This window comes from Mytilus californianus, unplaced genomic scaffold (genome assembly GCF_021869535.1).
Source record: "Mytilus californianus isolate M0D057914Y unplaced genomic scaffold, xbMytCali1.0.p SCAF_10, whole genome shotgun sequence".
NCBI classification, from domain to species: domain Eukaryota; kingdom Metazoa; phylum Mollusca; class Bivalvia; order Mytilida; family Mytilidae; genus Mytilus; species Mytilus californianus.
In genome coordinates this window covers 52706290-52716636 of record NW_026262582.1, presented here as the reverse complement: position 1 = coordinate 52716636, position 10347 = coordinate 52706290, and the positions used below count along the sequence as shown (strand labels likewise).

Below are 10347 nucleotides of genomic sequence, written 5' to 3'. Positions count from 1 at the left end.
ATGTCGCATATGCATATGTACGACGTGCAAAAATGAGTCTCTATATATTTTAAACATAACTTTTTCCAATCGCATTTAACTACAACAAAGGGCTTCAAATTTTTATCATATATACTATATTACTACAATCCAACCACAAAACTTCATTTAACAACAAATTGATATTATTATTAATAAGGAAAATTTTATTATTTATTTCCATTTATTTTTATGATAATTTTATTATTGTTTGAATAATCATATAAATTATTATTATTGCTTTTGATATAATAACCATAGTGAAATTATAAAAAGTAAAGTATATATACTGTTTTAAAGAAGGAGACGAAAGAATGTCTTGAAATAGAAGGTAAATGTAACTTAGTATTGTCCAATACTTTCCTAATTAGGACTATCTTAAAACAGCTTTTACTATCGGTCTAAGACATATCTAGGATGAATTTACGACACTTTCGAAAACCAGGCTCCAATAGAAGCTAAGAGAAATAAATTATTAAACAGTAGAACAGCACGAACGACATCTTAAACTTACTTTATGACAATAAATAAAATTGAGTACACTCCGAGAAGGATTTTTTTTATATTTAATTTCAGGCTTAAAACAGAAATGATATGAAAACCGTAAGTTTTGCAGAAATACTGAATTTATATGAGATATTAAAGACGAAATGACAATAAATGTCTCTTCAGTTATGCTCTAGGCCTAATTTTATGAAAATCCAAAGCTTATTAAAAAAAACGAAAAGCTTATAAAACAAAATGGACATGATGCTCGAGTATAAATTATAAATTAAAAATTAAAATAAGTCCAGAAAAAGCTCTTAATTATCTTAAAAGTCTGGAAAACAGATGACTTAAACCTATATGCACAAGAGACGACCTTAACTGTTCGCTTCCTTTTGCCTTCATTCTTTGTTAAAACAAATTAGAGGTTTTATATTTTGCAATATGCCATATGCCACCTTTCAAATACTTTTTAAATCCTTTTTAAATCCATATATTCATATAGTCTTGAAAGCTTTAAATGAAACGATATTTATTCAGCTGACTATACATCTTAATAAAGATTAATGATAATATTGACCCGATTCTCTGGTGTACCTCACATATGTTCCCTTCTTTTTGAAGGACAATAATTGTATCGCGATCATATGTAAATCTTACAAAATGAATCTTTCATTATAGATTCAAATTGCTTGGCCTAGATTACAAAATTCTTTTATCAAGTTCATTTTTATCTATAGATTGAAGATTGTGTAAGTCTTCCTTCCAGTATTTTCCTGCTACTTATTTAAAATAAGAGTTATTATTATTATGCACCGGTAAACAACAGTTTTACTGACAACTGCAAATCTGATATAGACTGATCATAGCCTATTTAACTTAAATATGTTAAAGTATTTTAGAAGTATCAAGGTAACAACTTCGGAAATAATCTGAAACTGACTTGAAAGACGGGGCGTGATGAAAACAAAAATTAATTATTGATTATACTGATAAACATCATCCCTTAGTCCTGATAATAATTTTTAGTGCGTTCAATTGGATTTCACCTGTTTTGTTTTGCCCGATTTTTTTCTTCAAGTAAGTAACGAAACTAAACCAAGTACTACATTCTATTATACAAACATAATTGAGATTTAACTAAAAGAGTGTTAAGTTTTACTGTGTTTATTCGTTATCTATACAATATATATTGGCATCGACTGTAGTTTTTCTCTAAATCGTTTCTGTGTGATTTACCTGTGTTGACAACAGCTGATAACTGTTGTGTATTTCCTGTGCATGCATTGAGAGAATTTATACTTAAAACTAGACATAATATTATTGATTTACTTAAACATACACGCAATCCGATGATCAAGTAAAATGAAAAAAGGAAAAGATACACAGGGACCCTGGGGCGAACTATTCTATACTGATAAGATATTTCAAGTGTTGGCTGCGTGCGTATTAATTTTATTTGCATTCATTAACATCGTCTATCTGATTAATGGTTGTCCATGGTTGGTATTGAACTACGTATTCTATGCTATGCTAATAGCCTTTGGATATTTTATCGGTTACGCAAGGTGCAAATCTAATATTAGAAAAAGCCAGAATACCATAAAAGAAATGATATGTGAGTAGAAATATTTAGATCAATTGACCCAAATAAGAACATCAGCAGTCTTAAAACACTGCATTGTTAGCCCTAAAAGTTAATAATCAGAAAGATTTTAATATTTTTTATTCAGATATTTCGGATAGACTGTATATCAATGTGACCATTTTAATTTCAAACCTTCATCTATCATACAAAATGCATGCACGATACTTATTTTTTATGAATGCGTTCTCCTTGTGGGTATTGATTCATCTTTGAGTGTGCGTTTTGTTTGTACTATATACAGCATGTCTGTGTGTGCATTGCGTGAACCATTGTCAACGTGTGTATTGCATGAACTATTAGTAGTTGAGGCAGGTATCATGTGCTCATTATGATATTTTGAAAATGTTCACCGTATTTATTTATAACTTAGCATGACAGTAAAATTGAATCACAACTGACATCTTTTTATATTGTAATGTTACACTACTGTTTCAGGTTAGGGTGAAGGTTGGCGCCTGTTAAAACGTTTAAACCCGCTGCATTTGTATGCACCTGTCCCAAGTCAGGAGCCTGTTGTTCAGTAGTTGTCGTTTGTTGATGTGGTTCATAAGTGTTTCTTGTTTCTCATTTTTTATATAGATTAGACAGCTGGTTTTCCTGTTTGAATTGTTTTATTCTAGTCATTTAGGGGCCCTTTATAGCTTGTGGTTCGGTGTGAGCCAAGGCTCCGTGTTGAAGGCCGTACTTTGACCTATAATTGTTTACTTTTTACACATTGTGACTTGGATGTAGAGTTGTCTCATTGGCACTCATATCATATCTTTTTATTTATATTGCTGTAACTAACTCAAGTCAAAAGATTGTAAGGTGGACAAAATGAGAGAAAATATCACGCGTTATTACCATTTTACTATATATATTTTTTGTCTTATCGTTTGGAGATATCCATTAAACTGAGAAAATATAAATACACTTTCTGATTGCCGATAGTAGCATTAACGGTATCAATTTTACTGCTCAAGATGCGCATTTCGCCAATAGATGTCCCTTCAGTGAAGCACGAACTGAACATATTTGAAATTCCTAAATTTTATATAAACGTTGAAGAACTAAAAAGACAAAACAAGAAAGACAAAAAGTTTAGCTAAACCCCGACGAGGAATCTTAGGAGTGCAACAGAGAGATACATTCCTTAATTTTAAGGTATTTACACAATGTTATAACAGCAAATTTCTATAAAACAACATCTGTATTCCCATGCCAATATCTCTTACAATTTTCCTTTTTAAAGTTTAATGTGAAAAAAAATATATTCATATGGAATAACTTTTTCACGGAAGCCATCGCTGATGAGTTTGAATGTCCCTTTGATATAAATCACCCCTCTTTTAGATTAATAGTAACATACCCTTCCGAAGGACCTGATATCACCCCCGATTTGTGGTGGGGTTTGTGTTGCTCAGTCTCCAGTTTTCTATGCTGTGTTTTGTGTACTGGTGTTTGTCTCTTGGTCTTTTTCTTATTTTAGCAAGGCGTAGTCAGTTTATTTTCGACTTACAGGTTTGAATGTCTCTTTGGTATCTTTCGCCCTTCTCTTTCAGAATAGAAATAAGCGAATTCATGTTATTGTATATAAATATTAGCAAAGTTAAACATCTACAAATTTTCTTTTATTTTCAGATAACTGAAATAACATCTTTTCTGTGATGACTTCGTGTGATAAATTCAATTGTGAAAACTCATGGATATTAGACAGTCTTTAGACGGATCATTATTATTTTGGATTTCAAAAACAATTATTATCATGGTGTATGTGTAAAAACCTATTCGATTAATTACATGATTAAGTATGACTGAAAGAAAACGTCTTATGATACTCATCCAGCAAAAAGGTACAAACAGTATTCAAATCAATAATTTGCAAAATCTGCATTATCAAGAAAGATATTTGTAATTTCCTTAATGATAACTTAATAACATTAGTTGACACAGCTTTCTTGTTTCTATTTTACAGTCTCAAAATACACAATGTTCATGTTTAAATCATTTTTCGATAAGAATTGTGTGTTCCTTATATTTACTTCCAACATTTTAAAGTATCGAATCAATTTTCGTAGGTTCAGCTTAACAATTGCAAGGGAAATGTATGTATTTAATGTTTTTAGAAATATAATGACAAGAAATGTTTCATTCGTCAGATTTATCGAATTCATTTGTTTTTAATAAACTACATATAAAATATTTCATATTATTATGTGTGAAAAAATAGCAATATGTTGAACTGTGCAATACAGAACTTAAATATTTCTATCTCCTGCGTTTGTATTTTTGTTTAGTTCTTCGTGTACTTGCAGTACAGTATTTACTATATATTTATAAAATATGAAGTGGCATTGACTTTAATTTTCTATAAATCTCTTTTGTATGATTTACCTGTGTTGACAACAGCTGATAAATGTTGTGTATTTCCTGTGCATATATTGAGAGAATTTATACTTAAAACTAGACATAATATTATTGATCTACTTAAACATACACACAATCCGATGATCAAGTAAAATGAAAAAAGGAAAAGATACACAGGGACCCTGGGGTGAACTATTCTACACTGATAAGATATTTCAAGTGTTGGCTGCGTGCGTATTAATTTTATTTGCATTCATTAATATCGTCTATCTGATTAATGGTTGTCCATGGTTGGTATTGAACTACGTATTCTATGCTATGCTAATAGCCTTTGGATATTATATCGGTTACGCAAGGTGCAAATCTAATATAAGGAAAAGCCAGAATACCTTAAAAGAAATGATATGTGAGTAAAAATATTTAGATCAATTGACCCAAATAAAAACAGCAGCAGTCTAAAAACACTGCATTGTTAGCCATAGAAGTTAACAATCAGAAAGACGTTAATACTGTTATATTCAGATATTTCAGATTGACTGTATATTAATGTGACCCTTCTTATTTCAAACCTTCAATTATCAGACAAAATGCATGCAGCATACTCATGTTTTGCAAATGCGTTCTCCCTGTGGGTATTGATTTATCTTTGAGTGTGCATTTGTTCTATGTACAGCATGTTTGTGTGTGTGCATTGCGTGAACCATGTTCAACGTGTGTTTTGCATGAAATATTTGTATTTGAGGCAGGTATCATATGCTCATTATAATATTTTGTAAATTTTCACCTTATTTATTTTTAACTTAGATTTACAGTGGATTCAAATCACACCATTAAATCGTTTGCAGATATCCATTAAAACAAGAAATATAAATACACTTTCTGATTGGCGATAGTAATATTAACGGTATCAATTTTATTGCACCAATAAATGTCTCTTCGGTGATGCACACACCGAACATATTTGAAAATCCTAAAGTTCACAAAAAAACGTTGATGAGCTAATAAACATAAAGAGACAAAACGTATAGCAAAACCCCGACGAACAATAAAAGTTATGCATATTGCAACTGTTCCACAATAAAAACATAAATACAATTTTCCGTCTGAATGTTGTAAATATGTTGTCAATACCTATATACATATAAAATAACTTTGAGATCAATAGAAACATACATTCAGGATAGAACTAAGTGAATTCGTGTAATTGTATATAAATGTACATCTATATGTGCTTATCAGCAAAATCAAATATATCATTTATTTTTATTTCAGATAATTGAAATTCATCTCCTGTGTGATGACTTCGTGTGTTAAATTCAATTCTAGAAAATCATGGATATTAGACAGTCTTTATTCGGATCATTATTATTTTGGATTTCAAAAACAATTATTTTCCTGGTGCACGTGTAAAAACCTGTTGCAATAATTACATACTTATAAATTATGACTGAAAGAAAACGTCTTATGATACTCATCTGGCAAAAAGGTATAAAAAGGATTCAGATCATTATTGTGCTTATTCTCATAATCAAGAAAGAGATTTGTAGTTCCCTTATGATAACTTAATGTGGTATCAAACACCGTGACTAAAATTAATTTGGCTCGTTTAATTTTCATAAAATTTTGACAAAATATATACTTTGACCCTTTGACAAAAATATAAAATTTCAAAACACTTTAACCACAAACTTTATCGGAAAAATTTCATTGGATATATAGCAGTTCGACAAACACTAATTTTGATCATTGAGAAGCTTAATATTTCCTTAACAATAGAACGTGATTAAAACGTTCAGCTGATTTTTACAGAGAAGAATTATGTACCTCCTTAATAAGATTTTTTTACACTTTCTTGTCTCTATTTTACCGCCTGAAAATAAACAAATTTCATGTTTTAAATAATTTTCGATAAGAATTGACCAGTGTTATCTTTTTATTTACTTTCAACATTTTGGAGTATCGAATCAATAATCGCTTGTTCAGCTTATCATACTAAAGGGAAATGTACGTTTTAATGTGTGTAGCAATCTAAAGACGAGAATATTTTTATATGTCATATTCATCGAACTCATTTTGTTTTCATAACTATGTATAGAATATTTTATATTATTTTGGGTGAACAATTATGTGGAACTGTGTAATACAGAACTTTTCTTTTTCTATCTCTTGCGTTTGTATTTTGTTTTGTTGTTCATGGACATAAGTGTAGTATTTAATCACTTTGGAAGAGATCAGGTGTTTTTCTGACGTGGGTACAATGTATTTTGAGGAGCAAAACTAAATTTTCGTTATTTCGTCTGTAAAAGAGGAAGGCCGAGAGTTATAAGACTATAATATATACAGGGCCTCTGTTTTTTTCTGATTAGATATTTCTTCAATTCAGGTCGAGCTTATTGAACTGGACATTATAATTCGAAGACATGAAAGGCATTTTCATTCATCATATTAAAAAAAAGTGGAAGTATCAGTATTATAAATTGCCATTTGGGCAGTATTTTTAATCAAGATTAAAAATCAATTCAAAAATTAAAATGACACTTTATAAATTTGTTGCGTTTTAAGCGCTTTCCGGAATTTACCATCATAAGGATCACACATATTCAAAAAATTGAAAGCAAGGGTGTATAACTACCTAAACACGTAAAGCGGTATATGATCAAAAGGTCCATAAAAGAATAACCAAATATACTAAAGTGAAGATTGCCCGAAGTACTTAGCATACACTTTTTTTTATTATAATTCCTTTATACAGTAAATCAATATCAATGATCTTGAAAAATGGCTAAATTGGCATTTCCCATTGTATTATTCTTCCTTTATACAGGAAAATAATTTCAATGATCTTGAAAATGACTAAATTGATTTGCTCAATAAAAATACCAAAGCTGTAACATTGAGATGAAAATAGAATACAATGAAAATAAAAAAGTTATTCAAAGGACAGAGCTCGATCAACACCTGAAAGTTAGAGACAATACAAAATTCACCGAAACCCCAGAGTGATAAATCGTACTGCACAAGAGCAAACATATCCTACTTCATGTGTCGCATATGTCGTTTTTGTCAAGTGGTTTCAAAGTAATCGAAGGTATTTAATAAGAAATTAATCATATATCGAAGAAAAATAGAATGGCCATAAAGAACAACTACGAAAGTGTATTGGTTTATTTACGTCTCTTGACATAGTAGATAACTTATTTCTACTATTATGTAATATAATTCTAACGTTTATGTTAAATTTGCACGAATGCTGTCAAAGTATCTGTGAATTATAGATTTTATATTTTATACACCAAAGGGAAAACTATTATCAACAGCTTGCTATCTCCCCTTTTTTAAATAACATTGGCAGTCAATAATGCGTAAATGAATGACTTTTCTGATTCATTCAAATGATGTATACAGCATGCCGTTCTATATATGTTGATAATATATATATTCATGTAAAATAACTTTGAAATCAATTGTAACATACATTGAGGGTAGAAATAAGTGAATACAATTAGTGTATATAAATGTACATCTTGATGTGTTTATAAGCAATATTAAATATCTACACTTGTTTTTATTTTCAGATAACTGAAATTCATCTTTTCTATGATGACTTCGTTTGTTTAATTCAATTCTAAAAACACTTGGATATTAAAAACAATCTTTAGTCGGATCATTATTTTTGGAATTTCAAAAGCAGTTCATGTCGTGGTGTATGTGGAAAAATTTGTTCCAATTATTACATAATCATTAAGTATGATTGAAAGAAAACTTCTTATAATACTCATTCGGCAAAAAGCTACAAAAGGACTCAGATCAATTTTTGCATATTATGTATTATCAAGAAAGAGATTAATAATCCCCTTTTGATAACATAATGAATTATTTTTCACAGTTTTTTGTCTCTTTTTTACATCCTGAAAATAAAACAAAATTCATGTTTTAAATCATTTTTCGATAAGAATTAACCAGTGTTTTCTTTTTATTTATAAAAATTAACCAGTGTTTTCTTTTTATTTATAAGAATTAACCAGTGTTTTCTTTTTATTTATAAGAATTAACAAGTGTTTTCTTTTTATTTATAAGAATTAACCAGTGTTTTCTATTATTTATAAGAATTAACCAGTGTTTTCTTTATATTTACTGGCCAGATTTTGAAGTATCGGATCAATTATCGTAGGTTCAGCTTAACATTTTCAAGGGAAATGTATGTTTGTGATGTATGTAGCAATGTAATAACAAACATTGGTTTGCCATTTATCAGATTCATCGAATTTAGTCTACGTATAAAATATTTTATTTATTATGTGTGAAAAAAATATCAACATGTTGAACTGTGTAATACAGAACTATACTATATATATATATCTTCTTTGTCTGTATTTCGATTAGATCTTCATGAGCTTGCAGTGTGGTGTTTACTTACTAGTTAAAGGGGGCAAGAGTTTCTTTGACGTGGTCACAATGTAATTTGAGAAGTAAAACTAACTTTTCATAATTTGTAAAAAAAAGGTGTGGCCGAGAGTTCTAGACTATAGTATTCGATACGGCCCTTGTTTTTTCTGATTAAATATTTCAGTAGTTCAGATCAGGCTAACGGAACCGGAATTTATGATTTGAAGGTCGGAAATATATATGCATCCATCATACAAAAAGCTTAAGTGTCAGTTAATATTTATAATGGTCTTTATTATAAATTGCCATTTAGGCAATAATATTAATCAAGGGTAAAAAATCTATGGAATAATAAAAAGAACACTTTATAATGTGTTGCGTCTGAAGTGCTTTCCGGGATTTACCTTCATCAGGAACGCACATATCCATACAAAATATAAAGCAAAGCTGTATAACGTTAACTAACTGCTAACGAGATGAGCTATATGATAAAAAGGTGCTTAAAAGAATAACAAAATACATCTAAAGTCAAGATTGCCTGAAGCACTTAGCATACACTAATTGTATTATAATTCCTTATACAGTAACGTTGAGATGAATGTAGAACAAAATTAAGATAAAATAGTTATTCAAAGGACAGAACTCGATCAACACCTAAAAGTTATACAGAAAATACAAAAATCAACTAAAACCTAAAGTGAAAGTAAGTACCTTGCAAGGGTAAACATATCCTACATCATGTGTTGCATATTTAGTATTTTAAAAAAATGAAAACAACACGTTATAAATAGCATGCGTTCAACGTGCTTTTCTGGATTTATCATTACCAGGAACGCTCAAATCCGACAAACTTGCATGAATATTTAATTGCATAGTTTTCTCTTATACGTTCATTTATCATGGAAATCTGATCATAATGAAGGTTTAAAGTACAGTATTTAGGATGACAGCTTTAGGAAGAAAAAATAATCGCAGTTGTTTTGTGAACTTGATCTGCTCTACAGATTTTTGGTCTCAAACTGTTGCAAACAACAGAACGTTTTGTTATTTTATGTTACAAATTTGTTTTGTTTTCAGCAGTTTTTCTTTGAAATAGTTCAATGAGCATCATCTTATACAGACACTAAATTCCCATTGAAAGTAACAACTCAGATAGTTTCAAAGAAGGTATAGCGAATTCATACTCTTATCACTACACGTACCATTATTGGTAAACATTGTACTTGAAATGTTTGTCCATTTCTGAGAAAATTTACATTCTAACATTGTGTTACTAACAATGACATAAAATTATTTCATATTTGTTCTCAGTCTCAAGATTTCATGTCCATGATAGGGATTGCTGTAAAAGGGCATCGATGTATTAGTTGAAATCCATAAAACCAAGTTACAAAGTATTCTGTACTACACAAAATTTGCAATTTCACAGTTCAGATAGTGAGTTGTAGTTAAATTGGTGATAG

General features: G+C 29.7%; 1 long non-coding RNA gene across 1 annotated transcript; it reads left to right on the top strand.

Moving 5' to 3' along the window:
- Window positions 1-1765: 1765 nt before the first annotated feature.
- On the top strand, window positions 1766-8898 carry LOC127718839 (uncharacterized). Its single transcript, XR_007989966.1, has 3 exons — window positions 1766-2122; window positions 3773-4904; window positions 5771-8898. It is a non-coding gene; the product is annotated as an uncharacterized LOC127718839 (long non-coding RNA).
- Window positions 8899-10347: the final 1449 nt, after the last annotated feature.